The following is a 23,784-nucleotide window of genomic DNA, read 5'->3' on the forward strand; positions in this document are numbered from 1 at the left end:
ATGAGTATATCTTCTTTTTGCTTCACAAGTTCAGAAAGTCTGATGATGAATAAGCAGTATACGGTTTCTCAGCAGGAAAGACGCAGTGGTGTACAAGATCTGGACATTGGTCCAAAAAGGATTAGAGACTGAAAAGTGTGTTAGGTCTGTAGAAGTCACCTAAGCATTAAAACTGTAAAAGTATTTATGGTAAAAACAAGGTTGCTCAGTCCAAATGTACTATGAGTCGATTAACTCGTGTATTCTAGATCTGCCCTTGTGAGATGGTTCACTCTCCACTGAGCAGTGAGCATCCAGCTGGCTCATGGTGATATTATGATGCGGAAAGGTGGGATGAGTGAGTGGGAGACAGGGGCGGGAAGGGTCAAAAGAAGACAACTTTGCTACGAGTCTTAGCTCTACTGTCGTTAATGTCATGTTCTATGGAGATGTATGTTTTGTAGTGGCTCATTAATTCGTATTGCGGCAAATTTCTTTTCTAAGACTGGTGTAATAATGCGAAATGAAACATATCTTAATATTTTGATGAAGCAGCGATACGATGGAGCAGCTAAGGCCGAAAAATGTTGTTTCTTACGATCCATGCAGCATTGTGACAAATGCCATTTAAGGACGACACTTCTCAATATGATGGAACCATGCTGCAAACATCAAGGCCAATATTATGAAAAGGGATTATGTAATTGATACGTGTTACAGCATTTTGACACTTTTTCACTCAGATAATTGGTTTGGTTTAAGTCCTACACAACTTGAGACCAAATATGTAAAAGACATGTTATGTGTGATGATACATAATTAGTTAAATTACCACATTGTGTGTTCTGCCAGCACAATATAGCAGCCCAGGTGTGTGTGTGTGTGTGTGTGTGTGTGTGTGTGTGTGTGTATCAGATTACTCCCGCTGATTAACGAATTTGTGCAACAGCTAGCAAAGTTTCCGACAGGAGAACTGTCGACGATTCAATCCTCCTACTGCATGATAGTTTATATTCTTTACTCTTAAATTATTTGAACTAATATGTACAAATAAATAAAAAAGCCATTTTGTGGTACCATAATAATTCAAGAGGAACAAGTCATTTGCAGCTTCTTCTTCTGGATCCAAGATTCAATAATGTATACAGAGTAAATGTGGCTTAATTTACCAAAGAGTGCAAGAATACACATTGCAGAATAAGGCAAAGATTAGTTAAATATTACGTCTGAGTGTAGTATTGTACAGGGGCGAATCATGGGCAGGTAAAAAGAAATCTTATAGGTCTTGTCTGAAGAAGGAAGATATTTAGAAAGTTTCGAAACGTAACTATGGAGAAGAAAGTTTTCAGGTAAAGTGGGGTGACAGATTTAATCCTGGAGAAGTAAGGAAGACAATAAGGGAAGAAAGATGATAATTGGAAGCTATCAGAACAAGGAAAAAATCTTGATGGGGCATTTGCAGCATAGGAATTGTGTGCATCAAGGAGTTATAGAGGCGATAGTGGCAGAAATGAGAGGAAGAGCATTGGAATGATGAAGACATTACAAGTGAGCGACAGATAAGAGAGATTCTGAGATCTGAACAAGGAGAGCATTTGGTAGACTATTCCTTATAATACATTTACGCGTGAAAATCTGTACGTTGTGTCTATCTGGGACTCAGCTTCTCCACTACATGGCGAGTAGCAACATTCCTTCTCAAAATGTTGCTAAATTCCATCCTGCATCTTCCATAATGTGGATTTAACTATGTTTATTTATAATTAGACCGGGTCTGCGCGAACGCAGTCCCGACTACCAAAAATTATGCACCCGAGTTACCCACATTAGGGGTAATCGCAGGGGTCAGCCCAACCGAAGTGCAATGGAAGAGCCTCGTCCTGGAGGAACCGCCTTCATGATCACGGTATCCCCTGTGCCAGGTAAGTATGCTTTGACGCCCATTTTTTTTTTCGTTTCTTTATTGTATTTCAATTCCCCATCGGGGCGGGCTGGCAGCAGCATATGCGCTGCTCTTCAGCCGAAAGACATAGAACAAAACAATAGAAGACATTTAAAAACAGCAAAGGAGAGAAGAAGGCGAACATAGATATAAAAAAGGGAGAACATCATGGAAGGCAATATACAAAAAACGGGGTGACTGTAAAATGGAGATAAAAAACTGTTTAAAAGTAGCACACACAAAAAGCCACACACTGCGACGATTAAAAGAACACAAGGCACAGTATGACTGGAGCATAAAGGTGTTGACGGATGGCATAGCACACAGCGTAACTCTGACGGCGAACCTCAAGGCAGTACACAATTAAAATCACACCTCTTGACGCACACGAGAAACAGCACGAAACAGATCACTGACGTGGCACACTGATGATGATCAATACAGAGGATCTGCCAGGTTCAAGGAGATGAGGGAGACCTGAAGAAGTGAGGGAGGGGAAGAGATGGGGGAGGGGAATGGGGGGCGCTCGGAAGAGGGCCAGGTAGGGAGGGATGTGGGAAGGAGAGAGGCAAGTATGGGGTGCAGGGTCTAAGGGGGGGGGGGATGGAGGAAAATCCGCTCTGGGAGAAGGAGGAAAGAGGAGAAGGGGCCCCTGGGAGGGGGGGGGAACAAGGCCGGGTTATAGTTGGAAGGAAGGGTATATGTCACGGCGAAGTTCGTCATCCGGGGGGGGGAGGCGTTGGAAATTGCCCTGATGAAGGAGATGGAGGGTGTGGAGGTGGAGAGAGGGAGGGATACAGCGATAGAGGCGCGGCAACGGGCGGGGGGTGGAGAGGAAGGAGGAAACCACAGGGTGGGGGGGATCAACCCTGCGAACAATGTAAAGGATGCGGAGATGTTGGAGGAACAAGGGGAGGTGGGGGAAGGGGATCAGTTCAGACAGGAGCCGTGTGGGGGAAGGAAGGCGGATACGAAAGGCAAGGCGGAGCGCATGGCGTTCAAGGATTTGGAGAGCCTTGTAAAAGCGGATGGGGGCAGAGATCCAGGCGACGCTGGCATAACAGAAGATAGGACGGATGAGGGATTTGTAGGTGTGAAGGATGGTAGAAGGATGCAATCCCCATGTCCGGCCGGACAGGAGTTTCAGCAGGCGGAGGCGGGAATGGGCTTTCTGCTGGATGGTCAGGAGATGAGGGGTCCAGGTGAGGTGTCGGTCAATGGTGAGGCCAAGGTATTTCAGGGTGGGGGTGAGTTGGATAGGACGACCATAAAGGGTGAGGTAGAAATCTTGGAGGCGAAAGGAGCGAGTGGTACGGCCTATGATGATTGCCTGGGTTTTGGAGGGGTTGAGACGGAGGAGCCACTGGTTACACCAAGTGGTGAACTGGTTAAGGTGGGTTTGGAGGGTACGTTGAGACCGTTGAAGGGTAGGATAGAGAGCCAGGAAGGCGGTGTCATCAGCATATTGGAGAAGGTGAACTGGTGGGGGTTGCTCGGGCATATAGCTGTATACAAGAGATAAAGGAGAGGGGAGAGGACAGAACCCTGGGGGACGCGTGCCGTGGGATAAAAGATACGGGAGTTGGTGTTGTGGAGGGTGACATAGGAAGGACGGTGCGAGAGGAAGGAAGCGACCAGACGGACAAAATTGGTAGGCAGGGCGTAGGTTTGGAGTTTAAGGAGGAGACCGGGATGCCATACACGGTCATAGGCATTTTGGAGGTCAAGGGAAACAAAAATGGCGGAGCGACGGGAGTTGAGCTGAAGGGACAGAAGGTGAACAAGGTTGAGGAGTTGGTCGTCAGCAGAGAAGGAGGGTCGGAAGCCACACTGGGTAAGGGGGAGGAGGTGGTGTTGAGCAAGGTGCCGATGGATACAGTAGGAGATGATGGATTCAAGGACCTTACGCTTTGACGCCCAGAAGCTCGCCCCTTTACGTCATACAGAGCGCATTACAGCAATCGAGTGCACATCACTGTACACGTTATGTGTGGGCAGTTGTGCAATACATCGAGCCCGAAACGCTAATAAAATACTTCTATTTTGCGACTAAACTCTCCCATATTGTCAGTGGTGTCATCAAAGCTCTTAAAGACGGCATTTGACGAAACGGCGCTAACACAGGCCGTAGCTGTTTGGTCTAATTGGGCCGCGTAGTTCCATTCAGCGACAGCAGATGGCTCCCATACCGAGGGATGCGCGCGCATGAGATATCAGCTGCTCCCAGCATGCATTGTGGCCACAGTTAGGTTAGAGTTCTGTCTTCGCCAAGCCAGACACTTTGCGGTACTTTCTTAGAAAATAAATGAGGCGTTCTTTATGACTGTGTATAACAAATAAATTGTACATGTCCCTTCTGTATGACATAGCGCCGTATTCCACATCGCTACCTTTTAGTTTTACAACTACAAGAGCACAAGATGGTACGAACTATACTAGAAATAGCCTGTGAAGAAAAATTCTTTCGGATATTTTGTTACATTGTATTTAGACAACTGTTCCTGTCAACTAATCACGCTGATCGATGTCGAAAGGCAATGTACTTTCACTAACTACTGCAGCAATGCGATAATCAATTAAGTGTCAAATTACTGTTCTTCACAATCATCCTGTGAAAGCCGAACTTGTCAATATTTAGTATTTATTTGCGAAAAGAATATCTCTTTGGATATGTTCTTATTACACATTTATAATATGTATGTTTGTAGGCTACTGCGAATGTTTGCAGCTGTCGATGTGTTGATGAACAGAAAAATTATCTTGGACATAATTAAGATTTACCTTACCATATGCTATTGCAATAAAATACGTGTATATATGCAACAAAACAGAGATGTTAAGAGTTTCTGTGTTCTGAAGTATGGTTCCATATGTAAAAAGTATGGTACTTCAAAACATAAACATCATTAAGAAATAAACCTGCCAATTACCCCTTATGAAACGATTATTTCTTTATTCCAAGTCTGTGAGGAAAAATAATAACAATTGCATTTATACAAAACTTAACAGTAAACAAATTACATAGTATATTCACTTTCATGTTCACAACTATATTAATGTAAAACTGAAATTGATTATAAAAGATACAATCTAGTTTCCTCTCCTAGAGAAAACAATAAATAAACGATAGGAGGATTTCAGTTGAGAGCAAGCAAGGTTGACTGGAGGATAAATATGATGACCATGTGTTCACTGTGCACTAATTAATAAGAATTATCCTGTGATTCGTTGATTCTAGTCGAAAAAGTCCTACACTGACAAAGTCACTTCCAATATTTTAACATGTCACCTGCTTCCCACTGCCTCTTCAGGGAGTGAAACATCCTGGGTACGTTACTGATTAAATTAGCTAACCCAGAAACTAATAATTTTATCTGTGTATATGGATTTCTTCTCTTCACAGAGATTTTGGTGATCCTAGACTTTCGAAGGTGATGATTAATTTGTTTTATGTGACAGGGTCCCATCACCAGGAATCTTTTAAGAGGGTAGGTGCAATTATGACACAGTAAAGTTATGGTTCATTCTAGCTTTATTCCTCAGAAAATGTGAGAGGTAATTGCATGAAGAAAAATGCATACAGGCAGCGAGGAAGACATCCACTTCTGTAAATAACTAGTTTGCAAATATCTTAAATAACAAGTAATTATCACCTTGCTGAAATGTTGATTTTCATGGTTTTCTTGATAACCCCAGAAAAAATTAGTTTTTGTGTTTATTAAAATTGGATATTATTGTTATAAAACATAGATAGAATATTCACTAGGTCGTCACTACACTCCATGTAGAAACCGATCTATAATGAGTCGAGTTACTTAAACCCTTACTGTATCATTTTTACATGACGAAAAATTTATGACTTAAAATTTTTCAGTCTTCAACAGAAATTGTGATGTGTGTTGTAGACCATCATACATAGAGTATCCTCTGAAAATTATTAGAAGGTTCATGTGTTAGACAGAAATTTATCACTTAGTCCAATTTGTAAAAACGGGATATAATAAAAACAACGTTTAAGTTTGTAAAATGCTTTGGTGTACACCTATGATTCTTCTATGAACTAAAATTTCCTGGTGAATACTATATTCCATTATCTTATTGTTTCTTTGTTTCATTCTGTGCATTCAGTTTCTTTCCCATTTTCCTTGCCTCCTTGGTGAATCATTCTGCCCATTTTTTTCTCTTTTTTTGATGAGTTTAATCCTCAAATGTATTCCTTGTTCAAAAAATGTATTGTGTTTTGGTCTATAGGTATTTTAAGTCTGTTAGTTACTTTTAATTTACCATTGATTGCTGAAAGTAATCACAGTATCATAAGTTTATGTTTACTCTTATCTTGTCCCAGAAAATCAGTCACCAGATGTGTCTTCCAAAGTTTGGAATTTATTTATTTCATACGTGTTATGTAGACTCATTAGCGATAAATCACTTGCGTGTAGATCGTGTCATTTACATAGATTTGAGACATTTGTTTATAGTAATAGGTTGAACAATGAATAATGTATTTAAAAAAAATGTTTACAAGAATTGTTTTTTGTAAAAAGTTACAAATTGAATTGAGCAGACTTACAATAGATCAAAATCAATTCGCATATTCTCATACATAAATTCATCCAGCGAGTAAATGGTTTTACTTATAAGATACTGTTTCAGTTGATCTTTAAAAGTAGGTGGATGAGTAACTGACATTTTTATTGCCTGAGGAAGAGCATTAATTATTTTTATGCAAGAGTAATGTACTCCTTTTTGCACCATATTTAGATTCTTTTGCTCAAGATGTAGAGCATTATTTACCCTAGTGTCATAGTTATGATACATGCTGTTCATTTCAAAAAGGGAATGGTTTTTACACAAGAAACACATGAGAGAGAAAATATACTGAGATACTGTTCTGAGTATTATCAGTTCTTGGAAGACTTTCCTGCAGGAATGTCTGTAATGGACACCACACAGAATCCTAATGACTCTTTTCTGGGCTATGAGGATTTTATATTCCTTTGGCTGGTTTCCCCAGAATATAATTCCATAGGCGATCAGGGCATGAAAGAACGAAAATAGGCAGCTTTCAAAGTATTTAAGTCACTGAAGGAAGCAATCGCACAAATAGCGAAAATTGCTGAGCTTAGTTTTTTATATAGGTAAGGAATGTGTAAGGACCAGTTTAGATTGCTATTAACAAGTAGACCCAGGAACATTATTTGACTCCACTCTTGCTAAATTCCCATCATTCTATTTAACATTAATCTCTCCTTCGATACTTTGGCTTGTATGGAGTTGAATCAATTGAGTTGTTTCAAAATTTAGTGATAATCCATTAGAGGTAAACCAGTTAAAGGTCTCCTGAAAAATTTCATTTAGATTGATTTCAAGATTAGTATTTGTTGAATTGTCTACCAGAGTCGTCGTGTCATCGGCAAACAAAGTAAATTTTATCTTAGCTGTTGTACATGTTGGAAGGTCATTTATGAAAATAAGGAAAAGTAGAGGAGCCAGAATAGAGCCCTGTGGGACTCCACAGTTTATTGTGCACCAAGAAGACGCCACTGGTTCCCCATTAGTGTCGTTTATCATGACTTTCTGTTTCCGGTCCTTTAAATAGGAGGCAAGCCACATCCCTGCTTCTCCAGTTAACACTTAAAATTCTGCCTTTCTCAGAAAAATCTCATGGTAATCGCAATCTAACGCCTTAGAAAGGTCATCAAAAATTCCAGTTGGAGACATTTTATTATTGATTGATTCAAGAATTGAATTGGTGCAAGAATATATTTCATCTTCTGTTGAGATGTTTTTCTCGAAATCGTGTTGTGTGAATCCATCCACACTCGTTTTAATTCTCTTAAATATTAAATCTGTATTATAAATTGCATTTACACGACATACTTTACATTCTGTAGGACTAAAATAGGTTTTTACTTTTTTCATCGAAGAAATTGGTGTATTGTAATGATTATTAGCCCTCCCCTGTAAATCCCTATGTGTGTTTTCATGAAAGAACCCCTTTTTCATTTTATAAGATTCTTTGAGCCCTCCCCCATTTCTAAATAAAAAATAATCAACTCAGAGCCATGTGAAAACACCAATTGAAAGTTGTCTGCACTGTCAATAACTGAACACAATTCAAGCAACAAACAGTTCTAAGTCAAACAATCGAAGCTCTGAACTGGGCCTAACAAGTATGAGAAATTAACAATGCCCTTCTGTGACACAGAAGTATGTGAAACAGATGCCAAAGTGAAACTGACAGTTACATTAGTAGCGAAATGATGAAGTGTGTGTGTTTGTGGAGTGTTCAGCACACACACACACCAACATACATATTTCTCTGTAAGAGACAGAAAGATTTTGTGTTGCAATATTCATTTAAGTAAGGCTAAAGAAACGAAGAATGTTTTGGGACAAATTTTGAAAATTGCTTTTTTGTAGCCCAGCTAACCATGTACACCCTCTTCACTCAACAGTATTTTCAAAGATATTTAAGTCTATACTAGCTGGAATTGCTCAAAGAGAACCCATTAGCAATCAGAGAAGATTACTCATCTTAATTCACCATTGACCCTATGTATAACAAATCAGGCCTGATGCCTTGTACCTAATATAGATATACTTAATGGCATGGACAATTACAGACATTTATCCCATCACAGAAATTTTTACAGGATGTTAATCGTATGTTGGACAAAGTTTCTTCAGAATTCTTGGTCTCAAATTGACTGCAACTTGGAGTAATCTTTTAAGACTTGAAGACATTAATGGAGGAACATGAGAATACATGAGTATATCTTCTTTTTGCTTCGCAAGTTCAGAAGGTTTGATGATGAATAAGCAGTGTATGGGTTCTCAGCAGGAAAGACACAGTGGTGTACAAGATCTGGACATTGGTCCAGAAAGGATTAGAGACTGGAAAGTTTTTTAGGTCTGTGAATGTCACCTAACCATCAAAACTGTAAAAGTATGTATCGTAAAAACAAGGTTGCTCAGTGCAAATGTACAGTGAGTCGATTAAATCGTGTATTCTATATCTGCCCTTGTGAGCTGGCTCGCTCTCATGCTGAGCAGTGAGCAGCCGGCTGGCTCATGGTGATATTATGATGGGGAAAGGTGGAATGATTGGAAGGCAGGGGTGGGAAGGGTCAGACAAACACAACTTTGCAACGATTTACAAAAGAGTGGAAGAATACACATTATAGAATAATGAGTAGGAGAGGTCGCTGAATTTACAGAGGACTGGAAGGCTACACACTATGTAATAATTAGTAAGAGTCACTCTGTGAGTGTGTGTGTCATAAGCCTTTGATGAACTATCAGATGGATAGGATTCAGTTGTCAGGGCTTTCTTCTCTTGAGAGTATGTTAAGTCTTCATAGAATTGTTTTATTTATTCGATGTAACGACAAGTTAGAAAAGGTTATCCACAACCGTAAGTAAGTGGACAAGTAAACTCTTTGCATGCTGCTTACATTAAAACTCCAAGGTTGTTTCTTCAAGACTGTTGCCCTTGTAATGCTTCATTATTGTACATAATAGGACGCTAGAATAGTCACACCGACGATTCGGAATTCTCACTGTAGAGCACATATCAGTAAATCATTACGTGGATGCATATGTCATATGCTGTGAAATGGTCAGGACCACCACAACAAGAAGGTGACATGATGTGGATGATTTAGTAACTGTTTAACATTACTTCTGCGAGCTGTATAAATGCACTGACATGACAGCAATATTGTTTAGTGCACTATAAAAAAGCTTTATATGAAATTTCTCTCACTGTTATATGAACACTATTATATGTATACTGTCGTGAAGTATCTTCAGATCGTTCATTGATATAGTTATTTCATAACAATATTACGGGAAGGGAAGAGGAAGCAAATGAAATGGCACAGTTTGGTTTATTTATTTACTTTGATTATCCAGTACTCATCTAACAATGATATAGGAATTGTCAAGGTAGTGTAGTGCACATCAATAGCTATAAATACGCAGAGAATATACAACATGTTTTAGAAGGACAGGAACAGGTGGTCATCAGGATCGGAGACTAACCAGCTGTGGCCTTGATTAGAAAACCATCTTGGTATTCGCCTGAGTTATTTAGTACTAGCACAGAATACCAACATCAGGATGGTCCAACAGAGTAACACCATCCTCCCAAATATGAGATCAGTGTGCAGTAGAACTGATAGGTAAGGACATATAGGATGCAAGGGGCATTAGATGGAAAGAGATAAAATAAAATGAGAAGAATCGTCTCCGTACCTGAGAAGTTTAATGACATGTAATGGAAGCCGAACAGAAAAATTAAAATGATAGAGATGTTTTGCAAAGAGAGCTTTGTAAAAGATGAGGTTGTTACTAACAGTAAACCGAATTCCAGTGGAGATGAGGCAAAGATTAGCTAAATCTTATGTCTGAAGTGTAGTGTTGTACAGGAGCGAATCATGGACAGGTAAAACGAATTATGTGTTGTCTGAAGAAGGAAGATATTTAGAAAATGGAGAAGAAAGTTTTCAGGTAAAGTGGGGTGACAGATCAAAGACTGGAGAAGTAAGGAAGACAATAGGGGAAGGAAGATGGTAATTGGAAGCAAGCAGAAGAAGAAAAAAATCTTGCTGGGGCATTTACAGCATAGGAATCGTGTGCATCAAGGAGTTATAGAGGCAATAGTGGAATAAATGAGAGGAAGAGCATTGGAATGATAAAGACATTACAAGTGAGCGACAGATAAGAGGGATTCTGAGATCTGGACAAGAAGGACAGCATTTTGTAGACTTTTCCTTATAATACTACTATGTTCATAAATCTATCTTTACCTGTGAAAATCTGTTTGTTGTGTCTATCTGCGATTCAGCTTTCCTGCTATATGGCGAGTAGCAACTTTCCTTCTCAAAATCCTGGACCTTCCATAATTTGTATTTTACTATGTTTATATATTATTAGACCGGGTCTGCGCGAACGCAGTCCCGACTACCAGAAATTATGCACCCGAGTTACCCACATTAGGGGTAATCGCAGGGGTCAGCCCAACCGAAGTGCAATGGAAGAGCCTCGTCCTGGAGGAACCGCCTTCATGATCACGGTATCCCCTGTGCCAGGTAAGTATGCTTTGACGCACAGAAACTCGCTCCTTTATGTCGTACAGAGCACATTACAACAATCGAGTGCATATCACTGTACACGTTATGTGTGGGCAGTTGTGCAACACATAGAGCCCAAAACGCTAGTAAAATGCTTATATTTTGCGACTAAACTCTCCCATATTGTCAGTGGTGGCATCAAAGCTCTTAAAGACGGCATTTGACGAAACGGCGCTTACACAGGGCGTAGCTGTTTGGTCTAATTGGGCCGCGTAGTTCCCTTCAGAGATAGCAGATGGCTCCCATATCGAGGGATGCGCACGCATGAGATATCAGCTGCTCCCAGCGTGCATTGTGGGTACAGTTAGGTTAGGTCTTCGGCAAGCCAGACGCGTTGTGGTACTTCCTTAGAAAATAAATGAGGCGATCTTTATCGCTGTGTAAAGCAAATAGATTGTACCTTTCATTTCTGTATAACATAGCGCTTTATTCTGGATCGTTCCCTTTTAGTTTTGCGACTACAAGAGTACAAGGTGGTACAAACTATATTAGAAATAGCCTGTGAAGAATAATTCTTTCGGATATTTTATTTCATTCTATTTAGACAACTGTTCCTGTCAACCAATCAAGCTGATCGATGTCGAAAGACAATATACTGCACGGAAAGAACAGGGTAAAACTTTCTACAAATACTTCTGTAACATCTCGTATGTTTATATGTAGAAAAATTCCACTAACTACTGCAGCAATACGATAAACAATTAAGTGTCAGTTTACTGTTCTTTACAATCATCCTGTTAAAGCCGAACTTGTCAATATTTAGAATTTATTTGCGAAAAGAATATCTCTTTGGACGTGTTCTTATTACATATTTATTATATGTATGTTTGTAGCATACTGCGAGTGTTTGCAGCTGTCGATGTGTTGATAATTAAGGTTTACCTTACCATATTCTATTGCAATAAAATACGTGTATATATGCAACAAAACATAGGTGTTAGGAGTTTCCGTGTTCTGATGTTCCATATGTAAAAAGTATGGTACTTCAAAACAAACATCTTTAAGAAATAAACCGGCCTATTACCCCTTGTTAAGCGATTATTTCTTTATTCCAAGTCTGTGAAGGAAAATAAAAACAGTTGTTTTTATATAAAACTTAACAGTATACAAATTACTTGGTATATTCATTTTCATGTTCACAACTATATTAATGTAAAACTAAAGTTGATTATAAAAGATACAATCTAGTTTCCTTTCCTAGATCAAACAATAAATAAGCAATAGGGGCATTTCTGTTTAGAGCAAGCAAGGTTGACTGTAGGATAAATATGATGACCATGTGTTCACTGTGCACTAATTAAGAAGAATTATACTGTGATTCGTTGATTCTAGTCGAAAAAGTCCAACACTGACCAAGTTACTTCCAATATTTTAAAATGTCACCTCCTTCCCACGTCCTCTTCAGGGAGTGAAACATCCTGGATATGTTACTGATTAAATTAGCTACCCCAGAAACTAATAATTTTTATCTGTTTATATGGATTTCTTATCCTTACAGAGATTTAGATGAACCTAGACCTTCCAAGCTGATGATTAATTTGTTTTTTGTAACCAGGTTCCCGTCACCAGGAGTCTTTTAAGAGGGTAGGTGCTCATCACACAATATAGTTAGGGTACACTCCAGCTTTATTCCTCAGAAAATGTGAGAGGTAATTCCATGAGGTAATATGCATACAGGCAGCCAGGAACACATCCACTTGTTTAAATAACTAGTTTGCAAATATCTTAAATAACAATCTGTTATCAACATGCTAAAATGTTGATTTTCATGGTTTTCTGGATAACTCAATAACGAAAAAAGCGTAGTGTGTATATTCTAATTGGATTTTATTGCTATAAAACATAGATAGAATATTCACTAGGTCGTCACCACACTCCATTTAGAAACTGATCTATAATGAGTCGAGTTATTTAAACCCTTACTGTACCATTTTTACTTGATGAAAAATTTATAACTTATAATTTTTCAGTCTTCAACAGAAATTGTGATGTATGTTGTAGACCATCGTAAGTAGAATATCCTCTGAAAATTATTAGAAGATTCATGCATTAGACATAAATTTATCACTGAGTCCAATTTGTAAAAAGGCGAAATGATAAAAAGAGCGTTGAAGTATGTAAAATGCTTTAGTATACCCTATGATGTCTTCTATGAACTAAAATTCCCTGGTGAATACTATATTCCATGATCTTATTCATTCCTTGCTTCATTCTGTGCTTTCAGTTTCTTTCCCATTTTCCTTGCCTCCTTGGTGAATCATTCTGCCCATCTTTTTCTCTTTTTTGATGAGTTTAATCTTCACATGTATTCCTTCTTCAAAAAATGTATTGTGTTTTGGTCTTCGGGTATTTTAAGTCTGTTAGTTACTTTTAATTTGCCATTGATTGCTGAAAGTAATCACAGATTCATAAGTTTGTATTTGCACTATTCTTCTCTCAGAAAACCAGTCACCAGACATGTCTTCCCATGTTTGGAATCTAATGACTCAATCATATTGTGTGAATCCATCCACACACATTTTAATTTTCCTAAATATTAAATCTGTATTATAAATTGCATATAAACGACATACCTTAGATTCTATAGGACTAAAACATGTTTTTATTTTTTTCATCGAAGAAATCGGTGTATGGTATTGTTATTAGCACTCCGCTGTAAATTACTATGTCTGTTTTCATAGAAGAATCCCTTGTTATTTTATTAAATGTTTTGAGCCCTCCCCCATTCCTAAAAAAAAAATAATCACCTCAGAGCCATGTGAAAACTCCAATTGAAACGTGTCTGCACTGTCAATAACACAACACAATTCAAGCAACAAACAGTTCTAAGGCAAACAATCGAAGCACTGAACTGGGCCTAACTAGTGTGAGAAATTAACAATGCCCTTCTGTGACACAGAAGTATGTGAAACAGATGCCAAAGTGAAACTGACAGTTAAGTTAGGAACTAATTGATGAAGTGTGTGTGTGTGTGGAGTGTTCAGCCCACACACACCAACATACATATTTCTCTGTAAGAGGTAGAAGGATTTTATCTTGCCATCTTCACTTGTGTAAGGCTAAAGAAATGAGGAATTATTTGGGACAAGTTTTGTAAATTGCTTTTTTGGAGCCCAGCTAATCGTGTCCACCCTCTTAATTCAACAGTATTTTTCAAAGATATTTAAGTCTATACTAGCTGGAATTGCTCAAAGAGAACCCATCAGCAATCAGAGAAGAATTACTCATCTTAATTCGCCATTGACCCTATGTATAACAAAACAGGCCTGATGCCTTGTACCTAATATAGATATACTTAATGGCATGGACAATTAAAGACATCCCACTACAGAAATTTTTACAGAAAGTTAATCGTATGTTGGACGAAGTTTCTTCAGAATTCTTAGTCTCAAATGACTGCAACTTGGAGTAATCTTTTAAGACTTGAAGACATTAATGAAGGAACATGAGAATACATGAGTATATCTTCTTTTTGCTTCACAAGTTCAGAAAGTCTGATGATGAATAAGCAGTATACGGTTTCTCAGCAGGAAAGACGCAGTGGTGTACAAGATCTGGACATTGGTCCAAAAAGGATTAGAGACTGAAAAGTGTGTTAGGTCTGTAGAAGTCACCTAAGCATTAAAACTGTAAAAGTATTTATGGTAAAAACAAGGTTGCTCAGTCCAAATGTACTATGAGTCGATTAACTCGTGTATTCTAGATCTGCCCTTGTGAGATGGTTCACTCTCCACTGAGCAGTGAGCATCCAGCTGGCTCATGGTGATATTATGATGCGGAAAGGTGGGATGAGTGAGTGGGAGACAGGGGCGGGAAGGGTCAAAAGAAGACAACTTTGCTACGAGTCTTAGCTCTACTGTCGTTAATGTCATGTTCTATGGAGATGTATGTTTTGTAGTGGCTCATTAATTCGTATTGCGGCAAATTTCTTTTCTAAGACTGGTGTAATAATGCGAAATGAAACATATCTTAATATTTTGATGAAGCAGCGATACGATGGAGCAGCTAAGGCCGAAAAATGTTGTTTCTTACGATCCATGCAGCATTGTGACAAATGCCATTTAAGGACGACACTTCTCAATATGATGGAACCATGCTGCAAACATCAAGGCCAATATTATGAAAAGGGATTATGTAATTGATACGTGTTACAGCATTTTGACACTTTTTCACTCAGATAATTGGTTTGGTTTAAGTCCTACACAACTTGAGACCAAATATGTAAAAGACATGTTATGTGTGATGATACATAATTAGTTAAATTACCACATTGTGTGTTCTGCCAGCACAATATAGCAGCCCAGGTGTGTGTGTGTGTGTGTGTGTGTGTGTGTGTATCAGATTACTCCCGCTGATTAACGAATTTGTGCAACAGCTAGCAAAGTTTCCGACAGGAGAACTGTCGACGATTCAATCCTCCTACTGCATGATAGTTTATATTCTTTACTCTTAAATTATTTGAACTAATATGTACAAATAAATAAAAAAGCCATTTTGTGGTACCATAATAATTCAAGAGGAACAAGTCATTTGCAGCTTCTTCTTCTGGATCCAAGATTCAATAATGTATACAGAGTAAATGTGGCTTAATTTACCAAAGAGTGCAAGAATACACATTGCAGAATAAGGCAAAGATTAGTTAAATATTACGTCTGAGTGTAGTATTGTACAGGGGCGAATCATGGGCAGGTAAAAAGAAATATTATAGGTCTTGTCTGAAGAAGGAAGATATTTCGAAAGTTTCGAAACGTAACTATGGAGAAGAAAGTTTTCAGGTAAAGTGGGGTGACAGATTTAATCCTGGAGAAGTAAGGAAGACAATAAGGGAAGAAAGATGATAATTGGAAAATATCAGAACAAGGAAAAAATCTTGATGGGGCATTTGCAGCATAGGAATTGTGTGCATCAAGGAGTTATAGAGGCGATAGTGGCAGAAATGAGAGGAAGAGCATTGGAATGATGAAGACATTACAAGTGAGCGACAGTTAAGAGAGATTCTGAGATCTGAACAAGGAGAGCATTTGGTAGACTATTCCTTATAATACATTTACACGTGAAAATCTGTACGTTGTGTCTATCTGGGACTCAGCTTCTCCACTATATGGCGAGTAGCAACATTCCTTCTCAAAATGTTGTTAAATTCCATCCTGCATCTTCCATAATGTGGATTTAACTATGTTTATTTATAATTAGACCGGGTCTGCGCGAACGCAGTCCCGACTACCAAAAATTATGCACCCGAGTTACCCACATTAGGGGTAATCGCAGGGGTCAGCCCAACCGAAGTGCAATGGAAGAGCCTCGTCCTGGAGGAACCGCCTTCATGATCACGGTATCCCCTGTGCCAGGTAAGTATGCTTTGACGCCCAGAAGCTCGCCCCTTTACGTCATACAGAGCGCATTACAGCAATCGAGTGCACATCACTGTACACGTTATGTGTGGGCAGTTGTGCAATACATCGAGCCCGAAACGCTAATAAAATACTTCTATTTTGCGACTAAACTCTCCCATATTGTCAGTGGTGTCATCAAAGCTCTTAAAGACGGCATTTGACGAAACGGCGCTTACACAGGCCGTAGCTGTTTGGTCTAATTGGGCCGCGTAGTTCCATTCAGCGACAGCAGATGGCTCCCATACCGAGGGATGCGCGCGCATGAGATATCAGCTGCTCCCAGCATGCATTGTGGCCACAGTTAGGTTAGAGTTCTGTCTTCGCCAAGCCAGACACTTTGCGGTACTTTCTTAGAAAGTAAATGAGGCGTTCTTTATGGCTGTGTATAACAAATAGATTGTAGCCGTCCTTTCTGTATGACGCAGCGTCGTATTCCGCATCGTTTCCATTTAGTTTTGCGACTAAAAGGGCACAAGTTGGTACGAACTATAATGGTAGTAGCCTGCGAAGAGTAATTCTTTAGGATATTTTTTAAAATTCTGTTGAGACAACTGTTCCTGTCAACCAATCACGCTGATCGATGTCGAAAGGCAATTCACTGCTCGTATAAAAACGGAAAATTTTCTCGAAAAACTTCTGTCACATTTGGTATGTTAATATGTAGAAAACTTTGACTAACATTTGCAGCAATGCGATAAAGAATTATGTGTCAATTTTCTGTTGTTCACAATCATCCCGTGAAAGCCGACCTTGTCAATATTTAGAATTTATTTGCGAAAAGAATCTCTCTTTGGACGTGTTCTTATTACATATTTACTGTATGTATGTTTGTAGCCTACTGCGAGTGTTTGCAGCTGTCGATGTGTTGATGAACAGAAAAATTATCTTGCATATAATTAAGGTTTACCTTACCATATGCTATTGCAATAAAATAAGTGTATATATGCAACAAAACAGAGATGTTAGGAGTTTCAGTGTCCTGCAGTATGGTTCCATATGTAAAAAGTAAGATACTTTGAAACATAAACATCGTTAAGAGATAAACCAGCCAATTACCCCTTATGAAACGATTATTTCTATATTCCAAGTCTGTGAAGTAAAATAAAAATAATTTCATTTATATAAAAATTAACAATATACAAATTATATAGTTTATTCATTTTCATGTTCACAACTATATTAATGTAATACTAAAATTGATTATAAAAGATACAATCTAGTTTCCTTTCCTAGAGCAAAGAATAAATAAACAATAGGGGGATTTCAGTTTTGAGAAAGCAAGATTGCCTGTAGGGTAAATATGATGACCATGTGCTCACTGTGTACTAATTAATAAGAATTATACTGTGATTTGTTGATTTTAGTCGAGACAGTCCAACACGAACAATGTCACTTTCAATATTTTAACATGTCACCTGCTTCCCACTGTCTCATCAGAGAGTGAAACATCCTGGGTATGTTACTGATTAAATTAGCTACCCCAGAAACTAACCATTTTATCTGTGTATATGAATTCATTATCTTCACCGAGATTTAGATGATCCTAGACCTTCCATTGTCATGATTAATTTTTTTATCTAACGAGGTTTCCATCACCAGGAATCTTCTAAGAGGGTAGGTGAAGTTATTATACAATAAAGTTAGAGTGCATTCTAACTTTGTTCCTCAGAAAAGATGAGAGGTAATTTCATGAAGAAATATGCATACAGTCAACGAGAATGACATCCACTTGTAGAAATAACTACGTTGCAAATATCTTAATTAACTATTAATTTTCATCTTACTAAAATGTTAATTTTCATGATTCCTTGAAAACTCAGGAAGAAATAACCATTTATGTTTATTCAAATTTGATTTTATACTTATAAAACATACTTAGAATATTTACTAGGTCGTCACTGCACTGCATGTAGAAACAGATATATAATGTGTCGAGTTACTTAAACCCTTTCTATACTATTTGTACACGATAAAAAATTTATAACTTACAATTTTTCAGTGTTCAACTGAAATTGCGATGTGTGTTGCAGGCCATCATAAGTAGAATATCCTCTGAAAATTACTGTAAGATTCATGCATTAGACACAAACTTATGACTGAGTCCAATTCGTAGAAATGCGAAGTGATGAAAACAGCGTTAAAGTTTGTAAGATGCTTTAGTGTACCCTATGATGTCTTCTATGAACTAAAATTCCCTGGTTGATATTATATTCCATGATCTTATTGGTTCTTTGCTTCATTCTGTGCATTCAGTTTCTTTCCCATTTTCCTTGCCTCCTTGGTGAATCATTCTGAACATCTTTTTCTCTTTTTTGGTGAATTTAATCTTCACATGTATTCCTCCTTCAAAAATTGTATCGTGTTTTGGTCCACAGGTATTTTAAGTCTGTTAGTTACTTTTAATTTGCCATTGATTCCATTGCTGAAAGTAGTCACAGAATCATAGGTTTATATTTGTACTATTCTTCTCCCAGAAAACGAGTCTCCAGACATCTCTACCAAATTTTGAAATTTAATGACTCAATCATTTTGTGTGAAACCATCCACACAAGTGAAACTGACAGTTAAGTTAGTAACTACTTGATGAAGTGTGTTGGAGTGATCAGCACAGACACACCTATATACATTTTTCTCTGTAAGAGATAGAAAGATTTTGTGTTGCAATCTTCACTTGTGTAAGGCTAAATGAACGAAGAATTTTTTGGGACAGATTTTGAAAACTGGTTTTTGGAGCCCAGCTAACCGTGTCCACCCTCTTAACAGTATTTTTCAAAGATATTTCTATCTATACTAGCTAGAATTGTTCAATGAGATCCCATCAGCAATCAGAGAAGCTCATCTTAATTCGCCATTGGCCTTATGTATAGCAAAACAGGCCTGATGCCTTGTACCTAATATCAATACTTAATAGCATGGACAATTACAGACAATAACTCCCACCACAGTAATTTTTACAGAAAGTTAATAGTATGTTGGACGAAAATCCCACCACAGTAATTTTCACAGAAAGTTAATAGCATGTTGGACAAAGTTTCTTCAGAATTCTAGGTCTCATATGGACTGCAACTTGGAGTAATTTTTAATACTTGAAGACATTAATGGAAGAACATGAGAATAGATGAGTATATCTTCTTTTTGCTTCGCAAGTTCAGAAGGTTTGATGATGAATGAGCAGTATACAGTTTCTCAGCAGGAAAGACACAGTGGTGTACAAGATCTGGACATTGGTTGAGAAAGGATTAGAGACTGAAAACTGTTTTAGGTGTGTAGGAGTTACTTAACCATCCAAACTGTAAAAGTGTTTATGGTAGAAACAAGGTTGCTCAGTGCAAATTTACAACGAGTCGATTAAATCGTGTATTCTAGATCTGCCCTAGTGAGCTGGTTCACTCTCACGCTGAGCAGTGGGCAACCGGCTGCCTCATGCTGATAATATGATGTGGAAAGGTGGGATGAGTGAGTGGAAGGCAGGGGCGGGAGGGGTCAAAACAAGACATGGAGATGTATTGTTTCGTGGTGCCTCATTAATGCGTATTACGACAGATTTATATTCTAAGAGTGGTGTAGTAATGAGAAATTGAAGTGAAATGATACATATTTTAATATTTTGGTGAAGTGGCGTTAAGATGGAGCAGCTAAGGGCGAAAAATGTTGTTTCTTACGATCCATCCAGCATTATGATGAATACCATTTTAGGGCGACACTTCTCAATATGATGGAACCATGCTGCAAACATCAAGGCCAATATTATAAAAAAAGGATTATGTAATTGATATGTGTTGCAGCATTATGACACTTTTTTACTCAGATAATTGGTTTGGTTCAAGTCCTACACAACTTGAGACCAAATAACTAAGAGGCATGTTAAGTGTGATGATACATAATTAGCTAAATTATCACATTGTGTGTTCAGCCAGCACAATATAGCTGCCCAAGTGTGTGTGTGTGAGAGATTACTCCAGTTCGTTAAAGAATTTGTCCAAAAGCTAGCGAAGTTTCTTTTCTTTATTTGTGCTCCTGTCGTTGATTCAATCCTCCTATTGTATGAGGGTTTATCTTCTTTACACCTAAGTTGTTTAATCTGAAATGTACAAACAAATATAATGATTGTTTGTGGTACCACAATAATTCAAACAGAACATGTCATTTGCAGGTTCCTTTTCTGGTTTCAAGATTCTATAATATATTGAATCTTTACAAAAGAGTGGAAGAATACACTTTACAGAATAATCAGTAGTAAAAGTGGCTGGATTTACAGAGGAGTGGAAGGATACACACTATGTAATAATTAGTAAGAGTCACTCTGTGTGTGTGTGTGTGTGTGTGTGTGTCATAAGCCTTTGATGAACTGACAGATGGCATTGATTCAGTTGTCAGGGCTTTCTTCTCTTGACAGTATGTCACGTCTTCATAGAAATGTTCTATTTGGTCGATGCACGATGAGTTAGAAAAGGTTATCCACAACCGTAAGTAAGTGGACAAGTAAACTCTTTGCATGCTGCTTACATTAAAACTCCAAGGTTGTTTCTTCAAGACTGATGTTTGCCCTTGTAATGCTTCATTATTGTACAGAACAGGACGCTAGAATAGTCACACCGACGATTCGGAATTCTCACTGTAGAGCACATATCAGTAAATCATTACGTGGATGCATATGTCACATGCTGTGAAATGGTCAGGACCACCAGAACAAGAAGGTGACATGATATGGATGATTTAGTAACTGTTTAACATTACTTCTGCGAGCTGTATAAATGCACTGAAATACAGCGATATTGTTTAGTGGAACTATAAAAAAGCTTTATATGAAATTTCTCTCACTGTTATATGAACACTATTATATGCATACTGTAGTGAAGTATCTTCAAACCGTTATTTTATATCAATATTATGGGAAGGGAAGGGGCAGCAGATGAGATGGCACCGTTTGGGATATTTATTTACCTTAATTATCAAATGATCATCTAGCAAATGATCTAGGAATTGTCAAGGTAGTGCAGTGCACATCAATAGCTCGAAATAGGCACAGAATATATAACATGTTTTAGAAGGGCAGGAACAGGTGGTCATGAGGATAGGAGAGTAGTCAGCCATAGCCTTGATTAAAAAACAATCTCAGCATTCGCCTGAGTTATTTAGTACAACCACAGAATACAAACATCAGAGTGGCCCGACAGAGTAATACCGTCCTCCCAAATATGAGGTCAGTGTGCAGTAGAACTGATGGGTGCAAGGGGCATTAGATGGAAAGAGATAAAATAAAATGAGAAAATTGTCTCTGTAGCTGAGTTGTTTAAAGACGTGTATTGGAAGCTGAACAGAAAAATTAAAATGAAGGATATGTATGGGAAAGAGAGTCTTGCAAAAGGTGAAGCTTTTACTAACATTAAACGGAATTCCAGTGGAGCTGAGGTAAAGATTAGCTAAATCTTATGTCTGAAGTGTAGTGTTGTACAGGATCGAATCATGGACAGGTAAAAAGAAATATAATATGAGTTGTCTGAAACAGGAGGATGTTTAGAAAGTTTCGAAATGTAACTATGGAGAAGATAGTTTTCAGGTAAGGTGGGGTGACATATTTAAGCCTGGAGAAGTAAGGAAGACAATAGGGGAAGAAAGATGATAATTGGAAGCTATCAGAACAAGGAAAAAATCTTGATGGGGCATTTACTGCATAGAAATTGTCTGCATCAAGGAGTTATAGGGGGAATAATGGAAGAAATGAGAGGAAGAGCATTGGAATGATGAAGACATTGCAAGTGAGCGACAGATAAGGGAGATTCTTACATCTGGACAAGAAGGAGAGCATTTTGTAGACTGTTCCCTATAATACAGCTATGTTCATAAAACTATCTTTACGGGTGAAAATCTTTTTGTTGTGTGTATCTTCGACTCAGCTTCTGCACCATATGGCAAGGTAGCAACTTTGGTTCTAAAAATGTTGTTACATTCCATTGTGGATCTCCCATAATATGCATGTATCTATGTTTATTTGATATTAGACCGGGTCTGCGCGAACGCAGTCCCGACTACCAAAAATTATGCACCCGAGTTACCCACATTAGGGGTAATCGCAGGGGTCAGCCCAACCGAAGTGCAATCGAAGAGCCTCGTCCTGGAGGAACCGCCTTTATGATCACGGTATCCCCTGTGCCAGGTAAGTATGCTTTGACGCCCAGAAGCTCGCCCCTTTACGTCATACAGAGCGCATTACAGCAATCGAGTGCACATCACTGTACACGTTATGTGTGGGCAGTTGTGCAATACATCGAGCCCGAAACGCTAATAAAATGCTTATATTTTGCGACTAAACTCTCCCATATTGTCAGTGGTGTCATCAAAGCTCTTAAAGACGGCATTTGACGAAACGGCGCTTACACAGGCCGTAGCTGTTTGGTCTAATTGGGCCGCGTAGTTCCATTCAGCGACAGCAGATGGCTCCCATACCGAGGGATGCGCGCGCATGAGATATCAGCTGCTCCCAGCATGCATTGTGGCCACAGTTAGGTTAGAGTAGTGTCTTCGCCAAGCCAGACACTTTGCGGTACTTTCTTAGAAAGTAAATGAGGCGTTCTTTATGGCTGTGTATAACAAATAGATTGTAGCCGTCCTTTCTGTATGACGCAGCGTCGTATTCCGCATCGTTTCCATTTAGTTTTGCGACTAAAAGGGCACAAGTTGGTACGAACTATAATGGTAGTAGCCTGCGAAGAGTAATTCTTTAGGATATTTTTTAAAATTCTGTTGAGACAACTGTTCCTGTCAACCAATCACGCTGATCGATGTCGAAAGGCAATTCACTGCTCGTATAAAAACGGAAAATTTTCTCGAAAAACTTCTGTCACATTTGGTATGTTAATATGTAGAAAACTTTGACTAACATTTGCAGCAATGCGATAAAGAATTATGTGTCAATTTTCTGTTGTTCACAATCATCCCGTGAAAGCCGACCTTGTCAATATTTAGAATTTATTTGCGAAAAGAATCTCTCTTTGGACGTGTTCTTATTACATATTTACTGTATGTATGTTTGTAGCCTACTGCGAGTGTTTGCAGCTGTCGATGTGTTGATGAACAGAAAAATTATCTTGCATATAATTAAGGTTTACCTTACCATATGCTATTGCAATAAAATAAGTGTATATATGCAACAAAACAGAGATGTTAGGAGTTTCAGTGTCCTGCAGTATGGTTCCACATGTAAAAAGTAAGATACTTTGAAACATAAACATCGTTAAGAGATAAACCAGCCAATTACCCCTTATGAAACGATTATTTCTATATTCCAAGTCTGTGAAGTAAAATAAAAATAATTTCATTTATATAAAAATTA

At 38.3% G+C, this 23,784-nt stretch overlaps 4 non-coding genes across 4 annotated transcripts; all 4 read right to left on the reverse strand.

The window, feature by feature from the left end:
• Positions 1-1,746: 1,746 nt before the first annotated feature.
• Positions 1,747-1,909, reverse strand: LOC124608386. Its single transcript, XR_006979041.1, has one exon. It is a non-coding gene; the product is annotated as a U1 spliceosomal RNA (small nuclear RNA).
• An 8,952-nt stretch (positions 1,910-10,861) lies between these two features.
• LOC124608389 lies at positions 10,862-11,024 on the reverse strand. The gene has a single exon (XR_006979044.1). It is a non-coding gene; the product is annotated as a U1 spliceosomal RNA (small nuclear RNA).
• Positions 11,025-16,251: 5,227 nt separating this feature from the next.
• LOC124608387 lies at positions 16,252-16,414 on the reverse strand. The gene has a single exon (XR_006979042.1). It is a non-coding gene; the product is annotated as a U1 spliceosomal RNA (small nuclear RNA).
• A 6,039-nt stretch (positions 16,415-22,453) lies between these two features.
• LOC124608390 lies at positions 22,454-22,616 on the reverse strand. The gene has a single exon (XR_006979045.1). It is a non-coding gene; the product is annotated as a U1 spliceosomal RNA (small nuclear RNA).
• Positions 22,617-23,784: the final 1,168 nt, after the last annotated feature.

Source organism: Schistocerca americana, chromosome 3, assembly GCF_021461395.2.
Source record: "Schistocerca americana isolate TAMUIC-IGC-003095 chromosome 3, iqSchAmer2.1, whole genome shotgun sequence".
Classification (NCBI taxonomy): domain Eukaryota; kingdom Metazoa; phylum Arthropoda; class Insecta; order Orthoptera; family Acrididae; genus Schistocerca; species Schistocerca americana.